This window comes from Triturus cristatus, chromosome 1_2, assembly GCF_964204655.1.
Source record: "Triturus cristatus chromosome 1_2, aTriCri1.1, whole genome shotgun sequence".
Classification (NCBI taxonomy): Eukaryota; Metazoa; Chordata; class Amphibia; order Caudata; family Salamandridae; genus Triturus; species Triturus cristatus.
This window is the reverse complement of record NC_140580.1, coordinates 1198077051-1198101296: the sequence shown is the minus strand read 5'-3', so window position 1 is coordinate 1198101296 and position 24246 is coordinate 1198077051. Positions and strand designations below refer to the sequence as shown.

Below are 24246 nucleotides of genomic sequence, written 5' to 3'. Positions count from 1 at the left end.
TGAACCACTGCCCTATGTCATCATTCTTAAAAAATTCCTTTACCACATCCTTGGGTATGTACACTCTTGATTCTGCCTGCACTGACGGTGTGCTGCCACCAGAGGGAGTAGACTCTAAACTTTTAGCTTTCAGATCTAATTCTCTCAACTTCATTTCATGCTCCATTTGGATTCTTCTCTCTTCCAGAGCCAGCTTTTTGCTTTCCAGCTCCAGTTGCCCATTCAATTTAAGTTTTGCCATCTCCATTTCATGCATCCTGGTTTCTTTTCTGTCTGCCAACTCTCCTGGCGACAGGCCTCTTCCAAAACTCTGGACGCTTTCTGCTGGTTCAACAACTACCACATCTCCAGGTGCCCTTGACTCAATCCAGGCACTCAGCGCCTTGAGTAGATCTGCCTTGAGCTTACATCCAACAATGGTAACTTTGAACTTTTTACAGAAGCCCTTCAGCTGGGCCTTGGCGTAGCTCTCTAGTCTCTCCTCTTCCCATTCAACATCCTCAATTTCAGAGACGACAGATGCTGCTCTCTCCACAATGACTGAATCAGGCATGGTTTCTTCCAACAATGGCGATTTCCAGCAAAACGAAAATTAAAAAAAGTATGTGGCTACGTTATGGGTCTGAACTCACTATGTGGCGTTACAAAAAACTGCTGTACATAAATCACAAATGCAAATTCAGAATCCTCACCGCTGACCACCAATGTAGGTACTTGTGCCAAGCAGGGAACCTTTCCTCCAGTCAGGGTAAGGGGTTACATTCTAACAATAACCCCTGCTCACCCTCTAGGCAGCTTGGCGCGAGCAGACAAGGCGTTATCTTAGGCGTAATGGTTAAGCATTTGGGACCACATACAACAATTCAATGACACCCCCACAAATGGACTCCACACTGGGCAATAATAACTTTTATGTATAAGCAGATTTAGCACAAAACCCAATAACGTTAAGACGGGCCCACAATACTTTGCAATAAGTAGTTCTTGAGTTTAAGCTTATTTCAGGAGTTCTGTGCGCTTCGTGCGCGTCGTGCGGTTCGTATGACTGGAAGAGGCTTGCGGGGCTCACAAGCGTTTGCAGACGCTCCGGGCGATGCGTACACCTTACGGTGCGAAGGGGGCACAGTACCTTTATCTTTCAGAAGTTCGTCACGGACGATGCGGTGAATCCCAGCGCGTTTGTACGGCGCAATGTCCTTTCAATTGCGGTGCGAACTACGCCTCGAAGGGGGCCTCAGTCGCGATGCTCAGGGGGACAATGCGGGTGTACGGTGCGCTGGCTCTTCGTAGCGGCGTTCGAGCCGTACCTTGAGAGCGGCGCCTTTGTTCTCAGCGCAATGCGATGCAGGCAGTACGCTCCGGGGGGAGCCGCGTACCCACCACTCAAATCAAATCAAATCAAAAATAGCTTTATTAAATTTTAGATCATAAAATCATGAAAGCACAAGGTAAAACACATTTAGTCATATGTACAATTATTCAAGGTTAAACGATATTCAATGCTAAGCTAAAAAATACAATCAATTATAAAAACAAAGATACATATTTAAAAACAGAGAGTTGGTGACGCGCCTTAAATTTGCTAATTTTTTCCTTTTCACATGGTATTTCGAAATCTTAAAATGGTTTTTAAAAAAGAGGAGATGGCAGCAATGACTAGTTCATTTTCCAGCATCTGTAATTTTAGGAAGGCTAGTCTACATTGTTTTAGCTTCCAGCTTCTCAGTATAGGCAATACAAATATTTTCCTTGGGACAGCATAATATTTACAAAATAAAGTGCAATGCATAGTCGTCAAGATGGAAGTGTCGTCACAGGGGCATATTGGATGACGTTTAGACCAGTCATTGGCCTCCGGAAAAGTAACCAACCTAAAAAAGAGACCCACTGCGGAAACGGGCCAGAAGCATACGAGCAAAGCTGCTTTGTACCACTATTAGGTAGGGTTGTAGACCTATAGAGGTACACATCAGGTGGTTTGCCATAACAGTTTTCTTCTTGCTCTCCATGGTCCAGCATTCATTCTCTAGATGTTTCATGCAGTGTGTCTTAAGGGAGTTCCTGGAGACGGATTCCAGGCAACTGGGGTTGTAAAAGTATTCAGGGTGGCCAATCGCCTGTGTCATGTTCTTTATAAAACTAAACCATGGTAGTTTTGCCACCCCGTTCAGCTTTAAACAGTCTGTTATCACATCCCTGTTGAAACCCGTCTCCCTCGAGACCCATATTTTATGCCATAACAAGAGAGGAGTAATCTTTATAATGTCAGAAATATATGCTAGGCCAAGTTCCCTATGGCACAAATAGGTGGCTGTCGAGCTAGGAACCGCCAATAGGTAACGCAGGAAAGAATTTTCACAACGTTGTAAATAGTCCACGTTTTCAATGCCCCATATACCTGCCCCATATGTGCCCGTTGAGATGCATTTGGATTTATAAATAGTCAATAATTCTGGGACAGGTCTCCCTCCTAGTTTTTTAGCAAAATTAGTGACAGCTCCCATAGCTCTCATCATGGCCAGCTTTCTATTATTTCTAGCTGTTACCCAGGAGCCTCCCCTATCCACAGTTAGGCCTAAGTATGAAAATTTGTCTGTAGTTGAAAGTTTTTTGCCATCAATAAAAACGACGCATGACTTTTTCGTTTTTAGCCCACAGCTCATAGTAAAGGTCTTAGTAATATTAACATTTAAACTCCGCTCAGACATATAGGTTACAAAATTAAAAACCGACTTTTGCATGCCCAACTGTGTCCGTGACATGATAACTGCGTCATCTGCGTACAGTAGGATGGGAACGGGAATGCCCTTGATAGATGGATAATCATGCTGGAATTCACTCAGGTACTGTCCCAAGTTGTTTATGTAGAGGGAGAAGAGTAGGGGGGCAAGAATGCACCCCTGTCTTACCCCTCTTTTTATGGGAAACCTGGCTGAGCATTCTCCCTGATTCCCAAACCGTACCCTTGCACCTGCCCCCTATATAGTTCCCTTATGAACGACAACAGGGACGGGTCCAAGTCCAGATGTTTAAGGGTGTCCCACAGCATGGCATGTTTAACACAGTCAAACGCGGAGCTTAAACCACGAAAGTAAGAAAAAGATTACCCTGCTTAGCTTTGGTGTATTTATCAATTATCAAGGACAAGTTCAGAACCTGTTCTATCGTCCCTAGGCCTGGTCTAAAGCCATATTGGAACACTGATAAAACACCTGTCTCTTGGACCCACGTCTCCAGCTTATTTAAAATGACCCTGCCTGCCATTTTCATAAAAGCATCCAATAGGGATATTGGGCGATAGCACTTCGGCTCATTCCTGTTCCCTTTCTTAAATATTGGTATCACTATGGCGTCTTCCCAAGTGGGAATTGGCCCGTGGCGGGTGCAACTGATTAGTACATTTGTTAAAAGTGGAGCCCACAAGCCTAAGTTAGATTTGTAGGCGTCCACCGGAATGCCATCCGGGCCTGGTGCTTTTCCAGGGACACTATCGATTATAGCCTTAGTGACTTCCTCTAGTGTAATGTTAATATTTAAAGGAAATGGCCAACAATCCATAAAAGCATCCATTCCATGTGTGGTTGTATCGCGGGTTCTATCATCCGGGGGCTCTTCCCCGTAGAGACCCGAGAAGAAGTTTACCCACATATCGCCACTGATCGCCATATCTACAATGTCGGTCTCTCTGTTATCAAAGAAAGGGGCATTAACCGCTCTCCAGAAGCCAATATTATCTTTATTCATGCAGGCCTCATGTAAGGCTGCCCATAGCTCCTTTTTTAGAGATGCCCTGCGCTTTTGTTGTGCTTGCTGGTATAGGGATCTTGCCTTCCTTATTTCGTCCCTGCACCTCGGTGTGTTATGCAAGGCCTTTTTTAATTGAGTGTGAGCCTTCGTGCATTGTTTATCGAACCAGCCCGGGGAAATTTCATTACCATGGCGTTTTTTCCTTGTTAGAAGCTTCCTGGCCTCATCTACAATGTTCATACCCACCACTCTACACACCACAGCCTGCCCTCAGCAAGGGTAGGGGGGCACGCACAAGGGGTACGATGCGGAGAGGGGCAAATAGCAAGTGTCACAAAGTCCTTCCTTTACGTTGCGAGCTATGGCTCGAGGGGCCTTAGTCGCGGTGCTCGGGCCGGGCAGGGGGGCACAGTCTTGCCAAAGTACGCGCCGAGTTGAGAGGAGCACACTTTTCACGGCGTCAGCTTCACGGGGAGAACGGCGGTTCTCAAGGGGGGTGAAGTCCACTGGTCCTGGGACTTCGTTCAGGGGGCAAGCTCAGCACAAGCCCTTGGAGACCTTAAACAGCACAAGTTGAAGCAAAGTTTATCAACAATCTTTCTCCTCTCCTTCAGCAGCAAGGCAACCACTGCAGGCCAATCCCCCAGGTCAGGGACAGTACTCCTCCTACAGCTTTCCCGGTTCCTTCCCCTCAGGCAGAGGTTAGTCTTGTAGCAGGATCTAGTTTCTTAGGAGCAGGGCTCTTACATTTATACTACATTTCTTTTGTTCTCCCAGGCCAGGGGGGCCCTTGCCTAGTTCAGTCCAGTTCTGGAGCACTTTGTTGACGCGATGCAGGCTTCTTCATTCAGGGTGCAGGGCAGAGTCATCAGACGCTCCACAGGGGGCGGAGCCGGCATTGTGGTGGCAGAGCACAGTCCTAGTCAGAGTCCAGGTGCACTCCTCCCACCCATCTACCTGTCAATCGTCCTATTCATTCATTCATAGAACTTTATACGATATATAAAAATACCATAAAAGCAACCAAATTTATCAAGGCTGGTTACAGGTACAAGTTAAAAATTAATAAATACCCTCTTTTTCCAAACCATGTGATACAATTTCCATCTGAACGTTAAAAAAAAAACCCTTGTCACATATCCAACCAATTCATCTCTAATTATGAAGATCATTCATAAAACAATAGGTAATTATAACAGAGAAGCTACAGGTTACCATTACCCCTTGTGTTCCTTAGTCTAAATGCAGCCCTTAAAAAGTTTACAATACAAAACAGTGTAAGAGTATCTGGGGCCAGTTTTAAAAATAACAGTGCCACCCGTGCCTGTTTAAATCTGGCTTTCTTTAGAATTCCCTTCAGGAAGAATCTCCTAGGGTAAGAGAAAAAAGGGCATCATAAAATGAAATGAAGGGTGTCCTGAGGAGATCTATGATCGCAGCCACAGGGCCCCTTCATTTCTATGGAAGTTGTGAACCGTGTCGGTTCCGCCAACACATGATGCAAGAGATCCAACCTGAAGCGAGTCATTAAAAATCTGTTGTGAGCACTGTTTATGCAAGACAGGTGTGGTTCAATGCCTCTGACAGACCTAACTACTAGGTGTTCCCTGACCGACTGCTTGGCCAGCTCTGTGTTTTCTCAGAGCGTTAATGCATGTTTAAAAAACTGGTCCTTAACCAAAGACTTGTCTTTCATACCCACTTTAGAAGGGTTGGCAAATAGATCGCAGAACCAATTTTTTCCAGAGTCTCCTTCACATATTTAAGCCAGGGAATTTTTAGCCCGTGGTCCAGGGAAAGGCAATCTTCTATAACCTGCCTACTAAAAGCCGCCTCCTCGTTTGCCCAGATCTTTATCCAACAGACTAAAGGTTTGACTGCCATACTGTCGCTGCTGTATCGGGCACCCAGTTCTTCATGCACGATGTGGGCTGGCGTGCTTTGAGGTACTTTTAACAGACGCCTAAAATATATGTTTTCTTCAATTTGCATCTGTGTAGCCTGGGTAAAGCACCCCACCTCACTTCCATCCAGAGCTTTAGCCCAACACATAGCACTATATAATCTTAGTATCTGTTCAGGGGACCAGCGACCTAACCTGTGCACAAAGCTCATTATGGATCCAGTACAGCTGGTCATTACCCGACACTTATCCTCAATTAGATATTTAAAATTTAATTGATGATCAAATAAAATCCCCAGATATGAAAAGGACTGTACCTTTCCTAACTGATGCGATCCAATTGTATACTTATAGGGTTTGCTTGTTTTTTTCCCCACCTCCATTACATATGACTTTGCCAGGTTAGGCGATAAGTCCAAATTCTCCATAAATGACACGAACCCATCAATTAAAACCTGCAAACCTTTAGGGGTACGAGCTAAGAGTACAGCGTCATCTGCATAGAGCAGAACCGGGATTCCCCGAGTACCTATCCTAGGGGTATCCACCTGTAGCATGCTTAACTCCCGGTCCAGACCGTTTATATATAGTGTGAACAAAAAAGGAGCTAATATGCAACCCTGTCTGACCCCACTGGAACACGGGAAGGGTTCTGTTATATTCCCCACCTGATTAGTCGGGCCACTGCCGTGGTGTGTGAATGTAATGATTTTAAAATGTTAATAATCCCTGGATCCACACCCAGCCCGCCCATAATCGGCCACAATTTCCCTCGATTAACTCTATCGAAGGCCGCGGTCAGGTCCATGAACGCCAAATACATCGTTCCTTGCTTAACTAATGTGTATTTGGCTGAGATCAGATACAGATTGAGACATTGATCGGTAGTAGATTTTCCAGGTCTAAAACCAAATTGTAGATCACTTATAACCCGTTGTTCGTCAGCCCAATCGATCAATCGATTTAGAACCACCCGTCCTAACACCTTCGCTGACACATCGATGAGAGAAATCGGGCAATAACAATGCGGGCTGTTCCTATTGCCTTTTTTCCCGGCATTGTGGTGGCAGAGCACAGTCCTATTCAGAGTCCAGGTGTACTCCTCCCACCCATCTACCTGTCAATCATCCTACTCACCACCAGGCTACCTAGCCCTGCCCATCTGGGTTTCCCCAGCCCTGTCACTCACGCAAGCCACACAGCAGATACACATCACGCAGAGGCGGGCTGAAATGGTTAGGCAAGCAAAGGCCAACTTTCTAAAAGTGGCATTTGCAAACGCAGAATATTAAAATAAACCTTACTAAAAGATGTACCTTATTATTCTGAGTTCAGGCATACCAAACTCGATTTTCTACCATGTTCCCTGGGCCTGTTAGGATCATAGGGTGTAAGAATCTTAACAGCCCATGCTGGCCTATGAGAACAGGGTAGCCTTACAATAGTGAAAAACGAAAATGGCTGTAATTCACTATTAGGACATGCCACACACATCATGGTGTGTCCTACCTTATGCTTACAATGCACCCTGCCCTTGGGCCTGCCATAGCGGTGACTAATATGAAGTTAAGAGAAGGTTTAGGGACTGGCAAGTGTGTGCACTTGCCCAGTCAACATGTCAGTACCAGTCTGCACGCAGGTTCTGCAATGGCAGACCTAGACACATTTTACCAGGCTGCTTCTGTGGGTGGCACAACCAGTGCTGCAAGCCCACCAGCGGCATTTGTATTTACACGCCCTGGCACTTCTGGTGCATTTTACTGGGGTCTGATAGTAAACCAAATAAGCCAATCATGGAATCCAACCATCATATACATTTTACATAGGGAGCAGTTGCTCTGTGGCACTGGTTGGCAGTGGCACAGTGCTCTGAGTGGCCAACACCATAAAAACCCATGAGGCACAGTGACAAAAAGTGGAAGGGAGACTCACGCCAAGGGGCCAGGTCTAACAGCAACTGAATAGCACAAGGCTCCTGTAAAGAACACGACACCTGTACAGCACAAGGCACCTGTTCAGAACAAGACACCTGAACAGAAGAAGACACCTGTACAGAACAAGACACCTGTACAGAACAAGGAACCTGTACAGAACAAGGAACCTGTACAGAACAAGGAACCTGTACAGAACAAGGAACCTGTACAGAACAAGGAACCTGTACAGAACACGACACCTGTACAGCACAAGACACCTGTACAGTGCAAGGCACCTGTACAGAACACAACACCTGTAAAGAACACAACACCTGAACAGCACAAGACACCTGTAAAGCACAAGGCACCTGTACAGAATATGACACCTGTACAGCACAAGACAAGTGTACAGCTCAAGGCACCTGTATAGAACATGGCACCTGTACAGCACAAGACACTTGTACAGCACAAGGCACCTGTACAGAACATGGCAGTTGTACAGCACAAGACACCTATACAGCACAAGGTACCTGTACAGAACATGGCACCTGTACAGCACAAGACACCTGTACAGCACACTGCACCTGTACAGAACAAGTCACCTGTACAGCACAAGGCACCTGTAGAGAGCAAGACTCCTGTACAGAACATGGCACCTGTACAGCGCAAGGCACCTGTACAGAACATGGCACCTGTACAGCACGAGACACCTGTACTGCACGAGGCACCTGTACAAAACACGACAACTGCACAGCACAAGGCACCTGTACTGCACAAGGCACCTGTTCAGAACAAGACACCTGAACAGAAGAAGACACCTGTACAGAACAAGACACCTGTACAGATCATGGAACCTGTACAGCAAAAGGCACCTGTACAGAACACGACACCTGTACGGCACAAGACACCTGTACAGTGCAAGGCACCTGTACAGAACACGACACCTGTACAGAACACAACACCTGAACAGTACAAGACACCTGTAAAGCACAAGGCACCTGTACAGAATACGACACCTGCACAGCACAGGACAAGTGTACAGTGCAAAGCACCTGTATAGAACATGGCACCTGTACAGCACAAGACACTTGTACAGCGCAAGGCACCTGTATAGAACATGGCAGCTGGACAACACAAGACACCTGTACAGCACAAGGCACCCGTACAGAACATGGCACCTGCACAGCACAAGACACCTGTACAGCACACGGCACCTGTACAGAACAAGGCACCTGTAGAGAGCAAGACTCCTGTACAGAACATGGCACCTGTACAGCACGAGACACCTGTACAGCACGAGGCACCTGTACAGCACAAGGCACCTGTACAGCACAAGGCACCTGTACAGCACAAGACAGCTGTACAGCACAAGGTACCTGCACAGAACAAGACACCTGTACAGTACAAGGCACCTGTACAGAACAAGGCACCTGCACAGAACACAACACCTGTACTGCACAAGCCACCTGTACAGAACAAGACACCTGTACAGCACAAGACACCTGTACAGCACAAGGTACCTGTACAGAACATGGCACCTGTACAGAACATGGCACCTATACAGAACACGGCACCTGTACAGCACAAAGCACCTGCACAGAATAAGACACCTGTACAGCACAAGGCACCTGTACAGAACAAGGCACCTGTACAGAACACGACACCTGTACAGCACAAGCCACCTGTACAGCACAAGACACCTGTACAGCACAAGGTACCTGTACAGAACATGGCACCTGTACAGAACACGGCACCTATACAGAACACGACACCTATACAGCACAAGGCACCTGTTCAGAACAAGACACCTGTACAGCACAAGGCACCTGTACAAAACATGACAACTGCACAGCACAAGGCACCTGTACTGCACAAGGCACCTGTACAGCACAAGACACCTGTACAGAACAACGCAACTGAATAGCACAAGGCACCTGTAAAGAACACAACACCTGTACAGCACAAGGCACCTGTTCAGGACAAGACACCTGAACAGAAGAAGACACCTGTACAGAACAAGACGCCTGTACAGAACATGGAACCTGTACAGCACAAGACACCTGTACAGCAAAAGGCACCTGTACAGAACACAACACCTGTACGGCACAAGACACCTGTACAGTGCAAGGCACCTGTACAGAACACAACACCTGTACAGAACACAACACCTGAACAGCAAAAGACACCTGTAAAGCACAAGGCACCTGTACAGAATACGACACCTGTACAGCACAAGACAAGTGTACAGCACAAGGCACCTGTACAGAACATGGCACCTGTACAGCACAAGACACTTGTACAGCTCAAGGCACCTGTACAGAACATGGCACCTGTACAGCACAAGACACCTGTACAGCACACGGCACCTGTACAGAACAAGGCACCTGTACAGCACAAGGCACCTTTAGAGAGCAAGACTCCTGTACAGAACAAGGCACCTGTACAGCGCAAGGCACCTGTACAGAACATGGCACCTATACAGCACGAGACACCTGTACAACACAAGGCACCTGTACAGCACAAGACACCTGTACAGAACAATGCATCTGTACAGCACAAGACACCTGTACAGCACAATGCACCAGTACAGAACAAGACACCTGTACAGAACATGGCACCTGTACAGCACAAGACACCTGTACAGCGCAAGGCACCTGTACATAACATGGCACCAGTACAGCACAAGACACATGTGCAGCATAATACACCTGCACAGCACAAGGCACCTGTACAGAACAAAACACCTGTGCATAACATGGCACATGTACAGAACATGGCACCTGAACAGCACAAGACACCTGTACAGCACAAGGCACCTGTACAGCACAAGGCACCTGTACAGAACATGGCACCTGTACAGCACAAGACACCTGTACAGAACATGGCACATGTACACCACAAGGCACCTGTACAGCACAAGACACCTGTACAGAACAAGACACCTGTACAGCACAAGACACCTGTACAGCACAAGACACCTGTACAGCAAACGGCACCTGTACAGAACATGGCACCTGTACAGAACATGGCACCTGTACAGCACAAGACACCTGTACAGAACAAGACACCTGTACAGAACAAGACAGCTGTACAGAACAAGGCACCTGCACAGAACAAGGCACCTGTACAGCACAAGGCACCTGTACAGAACAAGGCACCTGTACAGAACACGACACCTGTACAGCACAAGCCACCTGTACAGAACAAGACACCTGTACAGCACAAGACACCTGTACAGCACAAGACACCTGTACAGAACATGGCACCTGTACAGAACATGGCACCTATACAGAACACAACACCTGTACAGCACAAGGCACCTGTTCAGAACAAGACACCTGTACAGCACAAGGCACCTGTACAAAACACGACAACTGCACAGCAGAAGGCACCTGTACTGCACAAGGCACCTGTACAGCACAAGACACCTGTACAGAACAAGGCAACTGAATAGCACAAGGCACCTGTAAAGAACACGACACCTGTACAGAACAAGGCACCTGTTCAGAACAAGACACCTGTATAGCACAAGGCACCTGTACAAAACAGGACACCTGCACAGCACAAGGCACCTGTACAGCACTAGGGACCTGTACAGCACAAGACACCTGTACAGAACAAGGCAACTGTACAGCACAAGGCACCTGTAAAGAACACGACACCTGAACAGCACAAGGCACCTGCACAGAAGAAGACACTTGTACAGCACAAGGTACCTGTACAGAACAAGGCCCCTGTACAAAACAAGACACCTGTACAGTGCAAGACAGCTGTACAGAACAAGGCACCTGTACAGCACAAGGCACCTGTACAGCACAAGGCACCTGTACAGCACAAGGCACCTGTAAAGCACAAGACACCTGTACAGCACAAGACACCTGTACAGAACAAGAAACCTGTACAGAACAAGAAACCTGTAGAGCACAAGGCAGCTGTACAGCACAAGGCACCTGTACAGCACAAGACACCTCTCCAATACAAGACACCTATACAGCACAAGGCACCTGTACAGCACAATGCACTTGTACAGCGCAAGGCACCTGTACAGCACAAGGCACCTGCACAAAACAAGATGCCTGTACAGCACAAGACACCTGTACAGCACAAGACACCTGTACAGAACAGGGCACCTGCAGAGAACAAGACAGCTGTACAGAAAAACACACCATTACAGAAGAAGCTGCCAGTACTTAACCAGCTGCCACTGTAGAACAAGACACCTGTACAAAAGCTGCCAGTACCTAACCACTTGTCTCTGCAGTGCAAGACACCTGTACAGAACAAGACACCTGTACAGAACAAGACACCAGTACAGCATAAGACATCTGTACAGCATAAGACACTTGTACAGAACATGGCACCTGCACAGAACAAGACAACTGTACAAAATAAGGTACCTGTACAGCACAAGACACCTGTACAGAACAAGGAGCCTGTACAGAAGAATACACATGTACAGCACAAGGCACCTGTACAGAACAAGAGATCTGTGCAGAACAAGCTGTCAGGGTTTAACAGGCCACTAGTGTAGAACAAGCTGTCAACACAAACTCAACTCGGAGAAGACAGAAGTCCTAGTCCTCAGACCCTCCCCCTCTGCGTGGGACAACTCCAGGTGGCCCTCCGCCCTCGGCAGCATCCCCCCACTCTCACTGACCACGCCTGGAACCTCAGGATAATACTCAACTCCTCCCTCAACATGACCCGACAGATCAATGCCGTCGCCTCCACCTGCTTCAACACTCTCCGCATCCTCTGCAAGACCTTCAAGTGGATACCCCCTAAGCCAGAAAGACCGTCACCCACACACTCATATCTAGCAGACTGGACTACGGAAACACCCTCTACGATGGAATCAACAAATCCCTGCTACGCAAACACCAGACCATCAAGAACACCGAGGCCAGACTCGTCCTCGGCATCCTGCGGCATGACCACATCACCCAACACCTGTGAGACCTCCACTGGCTCCCCGTCAAGAAGAGAGTAACCTTAAAGCTACTCATCCACGCCTATAAATCCCTCCACAACATCGGACCCAACCACCTCAATGAAAGAGTCTCCTTCCACGTACCCAAAAGGAACCTCCGTTCCGCCGACCTCGCCCTGGCAGAAACATCCGTGCATCCACAGAACCAGAGCAGGTGGAAGAGCCTTCTCCTACTTCGCAACCAAAGCCTTGAACGAGCTTCCAGTCAACATCAGATGCCCCCCTACTATGCACACCTTCAGGCTCTTCGGCTGAACCAGAGCTGCACCCCTGACCCACCAGGACCTTGAGACCCTAACGGGTGAGTAGCGTGCTTTAAACCCCCTGATTGATTGATAACAAGCCACTTGTATAGGTCAAAACACCTGTACAGCACAAGACACCTGTTCAGCTGAAGCTGCCAGTTTAGAACAAGCTTCCTGACAGAACACGACACCTGTACAGAACAAGACACCTGTACAGCAGACGCTGCCAGTGCAGAACAAGCTTCCTGACAGAACATGCATCTGAACAAGCCTTCTGTGCGGTATGCAGTCTTTACAGTGCGGGCATCACTATGTGCTACTTTTACACTACGTCCGCGTCTCCAGGACCTTTTCCCATCTCACTCCTGCGAGCTGCTCTTACACTGCGTCCACGTCTCCAGGACCTTATCCCGTTTCATCCCTGTGAGCTGCTCTTACACTGCGTCTGTGTGTCTGCGGCCTCTTCCTGTCTCACTCCCACGAGCAGTTCTTACACTGCATCCGCATCTCCAGGACCTCTTCCCTCGTCGCTCCTGCAAGCTGCTCTTATACTGCCTCTGCGTCACCGGGACTCTGACCTGTGCCAGTCTGGTGAGCTGCTCTTACACTGCGACTATGGCTCCAGGACCTTATCCCTTCTCACTCCTGCGAGCTCCTTTTACACTACGTCTGCGTCTCCAGGAACTTTTCCTGTTGCACTCCTGAGTGCTGCTCTTACATGCATCCGCGTCACCAAGACATTATCCCATCTCACTCCTGTGAGCTGCTTTTACACTGCGTCCACATCTCCAGGACCTTATCTCATATCACTCCTGTAAATTTCTCTTACATGAATCTGCGTATCCGTGACCGTTTCCCATCTCATTCCTGCAACCTGTTCTAACACTGCATCTGCATCTCTGTGACCTATTCCCATTTCATTCTTGCAAGCTGCTCTTACATTGCATATGGTCTCCTGGACCTCTTCCCGTCTCACTCCTGTAAGCTGCTCTTACACAGAGTCTAGGTCTCCAGGACCTCTTCCCGTATCAGAACATGGCACCTGTATAGCACCCGTATCACTCCTATGAGCTGATCTTACAGCTTGTCCGCATGTCCAGGACCTTATCCCATCTCACTCTGCAAGCTGCTCTTACACTGCATCTACGTCGCTGGGACCACTTTCCGTCTCACTCCTGGGAGGTGCTTTTACATGGTTTCTGTGTCTGCTGGATCTCTTCCCTTCTCACTACTACGAACTGGTGTTACACTGCGTTCGTGTCCCCAGGACCTCTTCCCATCTACTCCTGTGAGATGCTCTTACACTACTTCTGTTCTTCAAGACCTCTTCTCTTCTGATTCCTGCGAGCAGTTATTACACTGCGTCCGCGTCTCTGGGACCTCTTCCTGTCTCACTCGTGCGAGCTGCTCTTACACTGCATCCGCGTCTCCAGGACCTTTTGCCTTGTCACTCCTGCGAGCTGCTCTTATACTACCTCCGCGTCTCCGGGACCCCTTCCTGTCTCACTCCTGCGAGCTGCTCTTACACTGCGACTGCGTCTCCAGGACCATATCCATTCTCACTCCTGAGAGCTCCTTTAACACTACGTCCGCGTCTCCAGGAACTCTTCCCATCTCGCTCCTGAGAGCTGCGCTTACATGCATCCGCGTCGCCAGGACCTTTTCCCATCTCACTCCTGCGAGCTGCTCTTACACTGCATCCGCGTCTCTGGACCTAATCTGGTCTCACTCCTGCAAACTGCTCTTACACTGTGTCCTTGTCTCCAGGACCTCTTCTCGTCTCACTCTTGCAAGATGCCCTTACATGAATCCGTGTCTGTGACCTTCTGCCGTCTCATTCCTGTGAGCTGTTCTAACACTGCATCTGGTTCTCCGGGACCTCTTCCTGTCTCATTCTTGCAAGCGGCTCTTACACTGCATATGGTCTCCTGGACCTCTTCCCTTATCACTCCTTCAAGCTGCTCTTATACTGCATGGGCATCTCCGGGACCTTTTTCAGTCTCACTTCAGTGAGCTGATCTTACAGTGGGTCCACGTTTCCATCACCTTACCCTGTCTCACTCCTGCCAGCTGCTCTTACACTGCATCCACATCTCCTACACCTCTTCTGGTCTCACTCCTGCGAGCTGCTCTTACATGCCTCTGCCTATCCAGGACCTTTTTCCCTCTCACTACTGCGAGCTGCTCCTACACTGCATCTACGTATCTGGCACCACTTCCCGTCTCACTCCTGTGAGCAACTTTTACACTGTGTCCGCGTCTGCAGGATCTCTTACCTTCTCACTCCTACGAGCTGGTGTTACACTATGTCTGTGTCTCCAGGACCTCTTCCCATCTCACTCCTGTGAGATGCTCTTACACTACGTCTGATGTTCGAGACGTCTTACCGTCTCACTCCTGCGAGCTGCTTTTACACTGCATCTGTGTCTCGGGGACCTCTTCCTACCTCATTTCTGTGAGCTGCTCTTGCACTTCAGCCGCGTCTCCAGGACCTCTTCCTGTCCCACTCTTGTGAGCTGCTCTTGCACTGCACCTGTATCTCCAGGACCTCTTTCCGTCTCACTCCCGCGAGCTGCTCTTACCCTGAGTCCATGTCTCCATGACCTATCCCAGTCTCACTCCCGTGCGCTGCTTTTGCACTGCGTCCATGTCTTCAGAACCTCTTCCTGTCTCACTTCTTCAAACTGCTCTTACACTGCGTTCACGTTTCCAGGACCTCTTCCAGTCTCACTCCTGCAAGCTGCTTTTACACTGCGTCCATGTCTCCAGGACTTTTTCTGTCTCACTCCTGCAATCTGCTCTTACACTTCATCCACATCCCCAGGACTTTGTTCCGTCTCACTCCTGTGAGTTGGTCTTACACTGCATCTTCAGGACCTCTTCCCGTCTCACTCCTGCGAGCTGCCCTTGCAGTGCATCTGCGTCTCTGGGACCTCTTCCTGTCTCACACCTGCAAACTGCTGTTACACTGCATCCATGTTGCTGTGTGTAGATTTAGCTTCCGTATATAGGTTTCCCAATTTATGTCCTTCTATAGGTACAATTCATATTGCCCTTATTTAGGCATAGGAAATCCAGCCCTTATTTAGGCATTGTCCATGCTAACCAAGTACAGGCATGGTCTCCTACATCTGTCCATCCACGTCACAACGAGTTCTTGGAAAACCAGACTCTTAAGCCTTTAGGAATTTCCCCGTGCTTGGAAATTGATTTCTCCAAGAACTCATTTAGTATGCATGAACATCTATTCCTTAGGGGTTCATTCATGACGTTCCGATGCCCGACTTTTACGTCAATACAGGCATTCCTCAACACCTTCAAGGTATAAATATACCTGCACTTGCCCTGGCAAACCACGGTTCAGGCACGATCCAGCTTGACTGCCTACTTGCGGTTCGCCACGGCAAGTTCAGAAGGAAATCGAGTTCCAGCCTGACGCACTGACCAGGCGCTGTCATCCTCTTCGCAGAGAATCCAGCTCCAGTGTTTTTGACACCCCTTGCGGGGTGTTAGATATCGAGTCCCGGAAAAGAGATTCCAACCTCGCACATTTCAAGGTATGGAGCAGACTAGATCTTAGAGAAACTTTTGGCAACTCTTGGCAAAACTATAGCTATTGCTAGCTATACTTTAGAAAACAGCACCTACTTCTTACCCCATACTACACTTAGGTTAGGTACACTGGGGTAGAACAATTTAGAAGCATCAGATGAGTATCACATTTTAGCTTGTGTTATTTATGTATGTATTTTATGAATATATGTCATAGCTACAATCCATGCTATTGCAGTATTATTTTATCTTACTGCTAACTCTGTATATATGGTACTTCGTAGCCTGTCTTACGATTGTAGCAGTTCATCTCTCTTGCATGAGAAATAAGACTGTTCAATAAACCCTTTTTATTGAAACGCCCATCTCTCTATTTCTCTGTAACTCTGTAGAAACGAAGCATGCACGATTGACTGAGTGAAACTGTTATCTATTGTTTCCACGGTTCTGAGATTGTTCCGACTCTAAGGGAAACAAAGTTGTCATGTTTATGCGGTTGTCAGAAACGAATCCCTTCTTGTATATTCGAGAAGTTTCTAGTGACCTCTGAGTTAGCTGGCACACACAAGTAATTAAGTTTAATGTACTCGATAGAGACATACTGACCTCAGTCCTATGTCAAATCTATAGTGTATATTATTCCAATGGGCAGAGCCTATCAGGGATATAGGAACTACACTACATGTCGCCCAACGGTTTGGTAAGGCACTAATTTAACGCTAGATACTGAAGTAACTCAGTCGTGCTTTTCTCAGAGACCCTCTACTCATAATACTCCATAAGACGTCTGGAGTGGGTAGGGATAATATCCGCCATAGCTGAGTAGGACAAAAATCCTATGTATTAGTTGCTTGGTTTGTTCAACGTTGAAGGATAGTGTTCCAAAATATTGTGCACCTTATCTTTGTTCACTTGAAACTTGCTCTGAAAACTTTCATTAAACAATGCCCGAAAACGGCACAAACACCGATACTGGTGGAGCTGTGGCTGACCAAGTCACAGCAGCTTTTAATCATACTGGATTTCAAGAATCTGACGAGGATGCTATAATCATCCATCCAAATTTAGAGCCATCACTCTAAAACTTATAAAACATGGCCTAACACCAAGAGGTGGTAGAGCAGTTTTTGTTATAGAGGCACATGAATCTCACCAGACAAAGGTATTCTATCCATGGATAGTATTCCCAGAATCAAATCCAGTAACTAAAATGTTTCACTTCTACAAAGAAGATCCACCGGAGGAATATATTCCTTTTGAGGATATTGAAATTCCACTCACATACCAGGAGCATAATCTCTGGTTTAAAGGCGCCCTAAAACATTACACTCACATTACCAGGCTCGGTCCACTAGGTAGACCAGGAGCTACATGGCCGATTTTAGCCGGCTACACACCTCATCCTGACATTGAAGAAATGTCAGACGTAGATTTACTTGCTCAACTCAAGGAGTTGATCAAAATCTACAGACAAATAGTTCAATATTTCATGCAGACTTTCACAGTCCAACCACCTTTAACCATTCAAAATCCAGCCCCTCATCAGGGGAATACATAAAAAATTACTCCACAGACTTTACACACAGTCATGGGTAAAATGCCCACAAAACGTGAACAAATTCCATTCTGGATAGCTCAAACAATTACTCAAATCGAAGCAGTATTTCCTAATACTAGCCCTTATGAGAAACACAGAATTCTAATAATCTGTCTACCAATGGGGATCACACCACATCGGGAAGACTGCACCACTTGGGGCACAGTCTTTGCTGCTATCTACACAAAAACACATGGTGTTCCATCTATGGCGGTAATACCCGATGTCCTGAAACAGATTCAAAATGAATACGGGGCAGAGCCTGCACTGAATTTAGGTATGAAGTTACTTAAAAATTTTGACCAGGTCTCAACAATAATATTATCTAAAATTAAAGGAGAAGCAGCATCAGTGGCGATCCGCCAGAAATTAAGGGAATTTGATGTAACAGAACAACCACAAGAACTAGCCAGAATAATTGAAAAATCATATGAAGAATTAGATAGAGACAGTTTGGGAGGGAAACCAGTTAAACCACAACTGTCTGAAAATCCTGATAAGGTCTTTCCTAAAAACACTCCTACCTCTTCTAAAAAGAAGTGGGAAAATAACAAACAGCCTTCCAGAGAAAAGCGCTGTCATTCCCGAGGTAGGTCTCCTCAAAAGGAGCCCTCTGAAAGGAGGTACAACCTCAGGAATAGGGATAATTTGAGAAAACCTGACAGATATCAAGATACTGATACACGTTCCCCTCGTACCTTTCAGATATCATCACAGACAGCTGAAAGAAGAGGATGGTCAGAGAACAAAGAAGAACGCGTGAAGTCCAAAGACGATCAATACGTTCGGAAAAACAAACCAAAACCTCAATTCTCCAAAAAGAAGGTAGCAGGTCTGAAGATCAGACATGCCGAGGATTCTGAGAACATAACACAAGAATGGAGAATGGGCTCAGACAATGTTGGATAGTGCAGCAGAAGTTAAAGTAGCTCGCCAGAACCTGAAGGGGCTTCTGAAGACAGTGGACATGAATGAGGACATTCAAGTTGAAACTGCAGACACCAGGATTAGTTCTCCGCATAGGTTATATGAAATAACACTCCGGATGGAGGGAGACATACCAAGAAAAGTGAAAGCACTCTTTTGGGAACATCTTTCAAGGGGTTATGATATACTTCTAGCAGAACGAGACTGGCCACCAGAATTTGTCAGGGAGTGCCCATATGGCGAGGACATCATTATGCCAGCTTTCTCCAACCATGTTCCAATACATTTAAAACATACTTATGCCAGGAAATGGGCAGTGTCCCAGGCTCCAGCATTATATAAGAATCATGAAGGATGGGATGAGGACTCACCTCACCACAAAATCCAGTTAAAAAATCAACCAACTGCACAAAGGTAGTACCCAGTTAAGCAAGAAGATAAAAAACAGGTCCGGGAGATCTTAGATCAACTTGAATACCAAGGGGTAATTGAAACAGGCACCTCATCAATGAAAAATCCTTTGTTTCCTGTCTCCAAACCAGACAATACATATCGTCTATTTTTGGATTACAGACACCTAAACTCATGTTGTAAAATATTTGCAGTGCAAAATGCACACAGTACAGCATTAATGAATAACATTGTGCGAAAAAAGTACAAAACAACATTAGACATTTCAAATTGTTTCTTTTGTCAAAATATTGCACCTGAAAGTAGATATTTGACCGCTTTCTCAATAATGGGGACCCAGCGTCAATTTTGTCGACTCCCACAGGGGTTCAAGAACAGCCCGGGGTTATTCTCAGGAAGAGTAACAGAGTTACTACAAATTTATGATGACGAGGCATTGTCATATGTCGTCGATATACATCTGACAGACGATGACCTGGACTTGAACAGGGTGAACACCATTATATTGGGCTTCGCCTCTGAGGGTTACAAATTCAACTTTAAAAAGTCCAGATTTGCCCATCTCAACATCCTTTTCCTAGGATATGAACTTTCAAGTGAAGGCAAAAGCCTGGCAGTGAACTTTTTAGAAAAGTGTGCGCTGCTCTAACCTCCAAAAACGCTGAAAAACTTACAGTTGAATCTAGGTTTCCTGAATTTTGGAAGAACTTACATTCTAAACTACGCAGAGAGGGTTAAACCTCTCTACGAATTAATCAAACCTGATTTCAAAGCCACAACATGGACACAAGAACACACAGAAATTCTGCGTTCACTTCAAACAGACATGTTCGCAACAAAACACTTGCAAACACGCGTAAACGTATGCAACTTAGTGATCCGAATCATGACGGGTCAATGACGATTCACCTACTTAACTTTTAACGAAGGAAAAAAAGTACCAATTGCATACAAATCACATTTGTATACGCAGGCAGAAATGAAATTTACATCGACAGAAAAAATTCTGACAGCAGTTCAAACCGCTGTAGCAAAAGAAAGAGCCCTAGCACAGGGGAAACAAATAATGGTTGTGACTCCTGTACCACTCTTAGAGGCAGTTACTAAAGCGAGCATTCTGAATGCAAAAGCTTTACATCCAAGATGGATACAGTGGGTTAATTCTCTTGCTGCAACTGATGTTGAATATGTTTTTGATCCTTATTTGAAAACACAAGCATTCCTGCAATACGAACATGAATGTCCTCTGCCTATTGAAATTCTCCCTCTTGATCAGTACGAATTTATAATTTATACTGACGGATCTGCACAACCCGCAACGAGGAGTATACAAGCTTACAGTGCAGCAGGCGCGATCATTAAAGGTTGTATGCGCAATGGCAAATTTAGACCAATGGTCACAAAAACGCAATCTCTAGGAGATTGTACAGCTCAGTGAGCTGAACTACAAGCATTCAAGATGGCACTTGAAAATACGGACCGCGAATTCCCCACACTCATAGTGTGTGATTCTTTTTACTGTGTTCAATCTTACAATGAATATTTACAAAATTGGCTTTAAAATGGTTTCAAAGATGCAAAAGGTGGCACAATCAAGCATAAGATGCTTTGGGAACAAGTAGTTCAGTTGCGAAACAGACTACAAAACACTCACGTGATTCACAAGCTGAGTCATCAACGTGATGGCGTTCACGTTGAAAGGAATTCATTGACTGATGAAGCCGCAAAAGGGGCTGTGCAAACGGCTTCCGTAGCTGCAATCACTCGTTCAAAAACGAAAATAGACAGTGCTGGCTGTCAATGCTTCAAGCAAAGGCAGCGGTGCAGCGTTACCTAAAGAATTTCCACTCAAATACTCATATATAATTGATGTGAACAGCGTTCCATTTGCTCAAATCCCTGGAGTGCGGGACAAAGTAATTCCAAACATGGAACGACGAGCAGCTTTGATTTACGAAGCTCATCTGGGAGAGGGTCTGACACATCAGGGGATCTCTAAAACAATTTTAGATCTAAAAGAGATGTACTGGTGTCCAGGAATCAATACACTGATTCATATCTTCATCAATAACTGCATAGACTGTAATAGAGATCGCAGTACAAGACGCCACCAGATACCTGATTACATAGCCAGCCCAGTTCAGACACCATTATTAGATAGTATTAGACTATCTACATGCAGGCATCCTCTTGGATAAATGCAATCCCACAAACACTAAGTCTAGGTTCCTGTGGATGCGGCCTCAGTGCTCGGCTGACGCTCGAACTGTTATAAAAGATTTGCGAGTCTTTATCGGCACATACGCAATTGACACACTACATTCTGACCATGGTCCTGTGTTTAGCTCTCGGGCTTACAAAGAAGCCATGGCCAGTTTGGGCATAGCATTGCGGTATTCTTCTCTATTACATCCTGAGGGAAATTCTGTTGTGGAAAGAAAAAAACGGGACATAAAGCAGTCTATAACAGCTAGGGTTTTAGGTTCGGGTCATGGGTGGGTTAAACACCTTTATGGGGTCCAAGGCGCACTTAATAACTTGCCAAGAAGTTCTCTAGGGGGTGTCACTCCATATGAAGTTCTATTTGGAACTAGAATGTTGGGACCGGACCTTGATATGCAAGGCACAGGGATGGAAAATAAGAAATTTGATATCAAAGATCGTTTGGCTGTTTTACAGGACTTAAATGAACTGAGAACAAAACACAGCAACGTGATCCTGAATCCAACCATCACTGAGGAAAAACCGGCTGTCCCAGCAAGGCCTGTCTGGATCCCAAAAGTTGGTGATCTAGTCACAGAAAAGATCGCGGATAAGAAGGAATTTGGGCCTTCATACAGACAACCAGTACCTGTCCTAGCAATTCACGGATCAAGAACAGTACTTTTGCCGCCCCTTGCTGGTAAAAAGGAGAAAAGATTTGTGTCCATCGACCTGAACAAACCACATTATGTGGCCGATACTAAGCAGTAGGCCAAGTGGAGTCCGCCAATGTAGCAGACGCACTCCTCTAGCTACAATCCAAGAGGTTCAAACTGAGAGACTCATCACCTTTGAAGATTCTACAGTGAGAAATAAAGGACTAAGCAAAAATGCCAGAAACTCGTCCCTCTTGAAACCCAAATAACCGTTCGTCCTGATACACCTACAACGAAGTAACAAGTGATCAACTGGTTCCAGCGATTTCAACAAATCCTGATGCAATTCCAACCATTGACAGAACTGCCTCTGGCTATTTCATTAACTTTGATACATTTTCTGAGGAACCCAGCGAACCTGAAACAACGCCGGCACAAAGAACTTTCAAAGAACAAGCAACAGACTTTTTACATCTCCTGAAAAAGACTTATCTAGTTTCACCATGGGTTGAAATATGGATTATTTTGGGAATATTCTTCTTTCTACTTTGGTTAGCTCTGGTAATAACTCTGGGTATGCTGATAAGTGGAAGATATATTCAAATGGACACAGCAAGTCAAAGAGTGAACTTACTTCTCCAGCCACACAAATCATTCCATCATGAAGCAAGAGACTTGTCAGCAGTGAATATCACAGCCGTTCCTATACATGATGGTATAGTTTGGGACCAAACTGAATATGACATTTTTGGGCCGTCGGAACATTTAAAGATTCCACACTTATTCAAGATTTCATTAAGTGACTTTATTACCTCTAGTACCTTTTCTGATGATTGGGACTTCAAGACTGTTAATAACATGATGTCTGATCTAGAGATGTCTATAGTATTCACAAATCATGAATATTTAAAAGGTTCATCAGACTATGAACAAATGTATTGTTATAACCACTATGGTCATCATTTCTTGCATAAATCTGCAACACCTAGAAATGTATTTCTGTATAACCAATGGGAACATTGTCCTACACCTCAAAAGGGTAGTTCAAAAACATTTGCAATGAAGTTTCCATATTTTTCAGGTTTCAACTTATCAAGTCCAGAATCGTTTTACTTTAAAAATGTGAACAAGACAGGAACAAAAAATATGTTAACAAATACAAAACAGATTTATTCTGCAACCTTTATTGCCCAACTGTCTAGACAGGTTTACGACTATTGGAGAGACAACATTGAGACAAAGACTGTCTGGGGTACAAAAGATTGGCAAGTCCAGGTGGTAGAAGCTTTGTTTAGAGCCTGTATCATCCCTGAGCAAATTATGTTTTTGAATGACACTGTCCAGCAAACGTCATGCCTTGGGTTAGCCAAGATAAAAGACATGAACACTCTGTCCATACCTGCACCTGCAAGTAATAGCACGACACACGGGGAGGTCAAGGTACATAATATTTTGCATCACAACAGATCAGATCCAGAATGGAAAAGATGGTTGCTCTGGCCCACAGACACGAATACCTGTCAATAGGCCAGACCCACGCTCTGTTCGAAGACAGCATCCAGGGGTTGTAACAACATACAGTGTAGGGAAACTTTGTCTTGACTGGCTACAGAAAGCTACACTGAAGGATGTAAAACAACACTTAACTTTACTTCAAGAAGGCGCAGACCTTAGGGAATTCTTGCTAGGACCAAGAAAACCGCGTCAAAAACGTTTCATATATGCCGGTATCTACGCAGCTTATAATGAAGCATGGAAGGTTACCCAAGCAGACACTGCAGAACGAATACGAGAAATTGATCGTATTAATTTAGAGAAAACTCTCTCTGTAGTAGACAATGGGTTAACGACTCTGTCGTCCAGAATATATTCATTGGACAGCATTGTATCTTCTGTCATAGACATCATGGAACAAGACTTGGTCATGTTGCAACATGGTCAGTCTCAGCTACGTTCTATCATGCTATTGGGCTGGACGCTACAAAACGTGCGTGCAGGCTATGTGCCTTGGCGTTTAATCAACTCGACGTCACTGTTTTCATAATTCAATCTCACTGATAAACAGATCAAACTGGCACAAAGGGAAGCAGACTACACTATACT

The 24246-nt window shown here is 45.8% G+C and overlaps 1 long non-coding RNA gene across 1 annotated transcript in view; it reads right to left on the bottom strand.

Annotated features, from left to right (window-relative positions):
- Positions 1-24246, bottom strand: part of LOC146869032 (uncharacterized) — a 199428-nt gene that overhangs the window by 128215 nt on the left and 46967 nt on the right. The gene's annotated exons all lie outside the window — the stretch shown is intronic.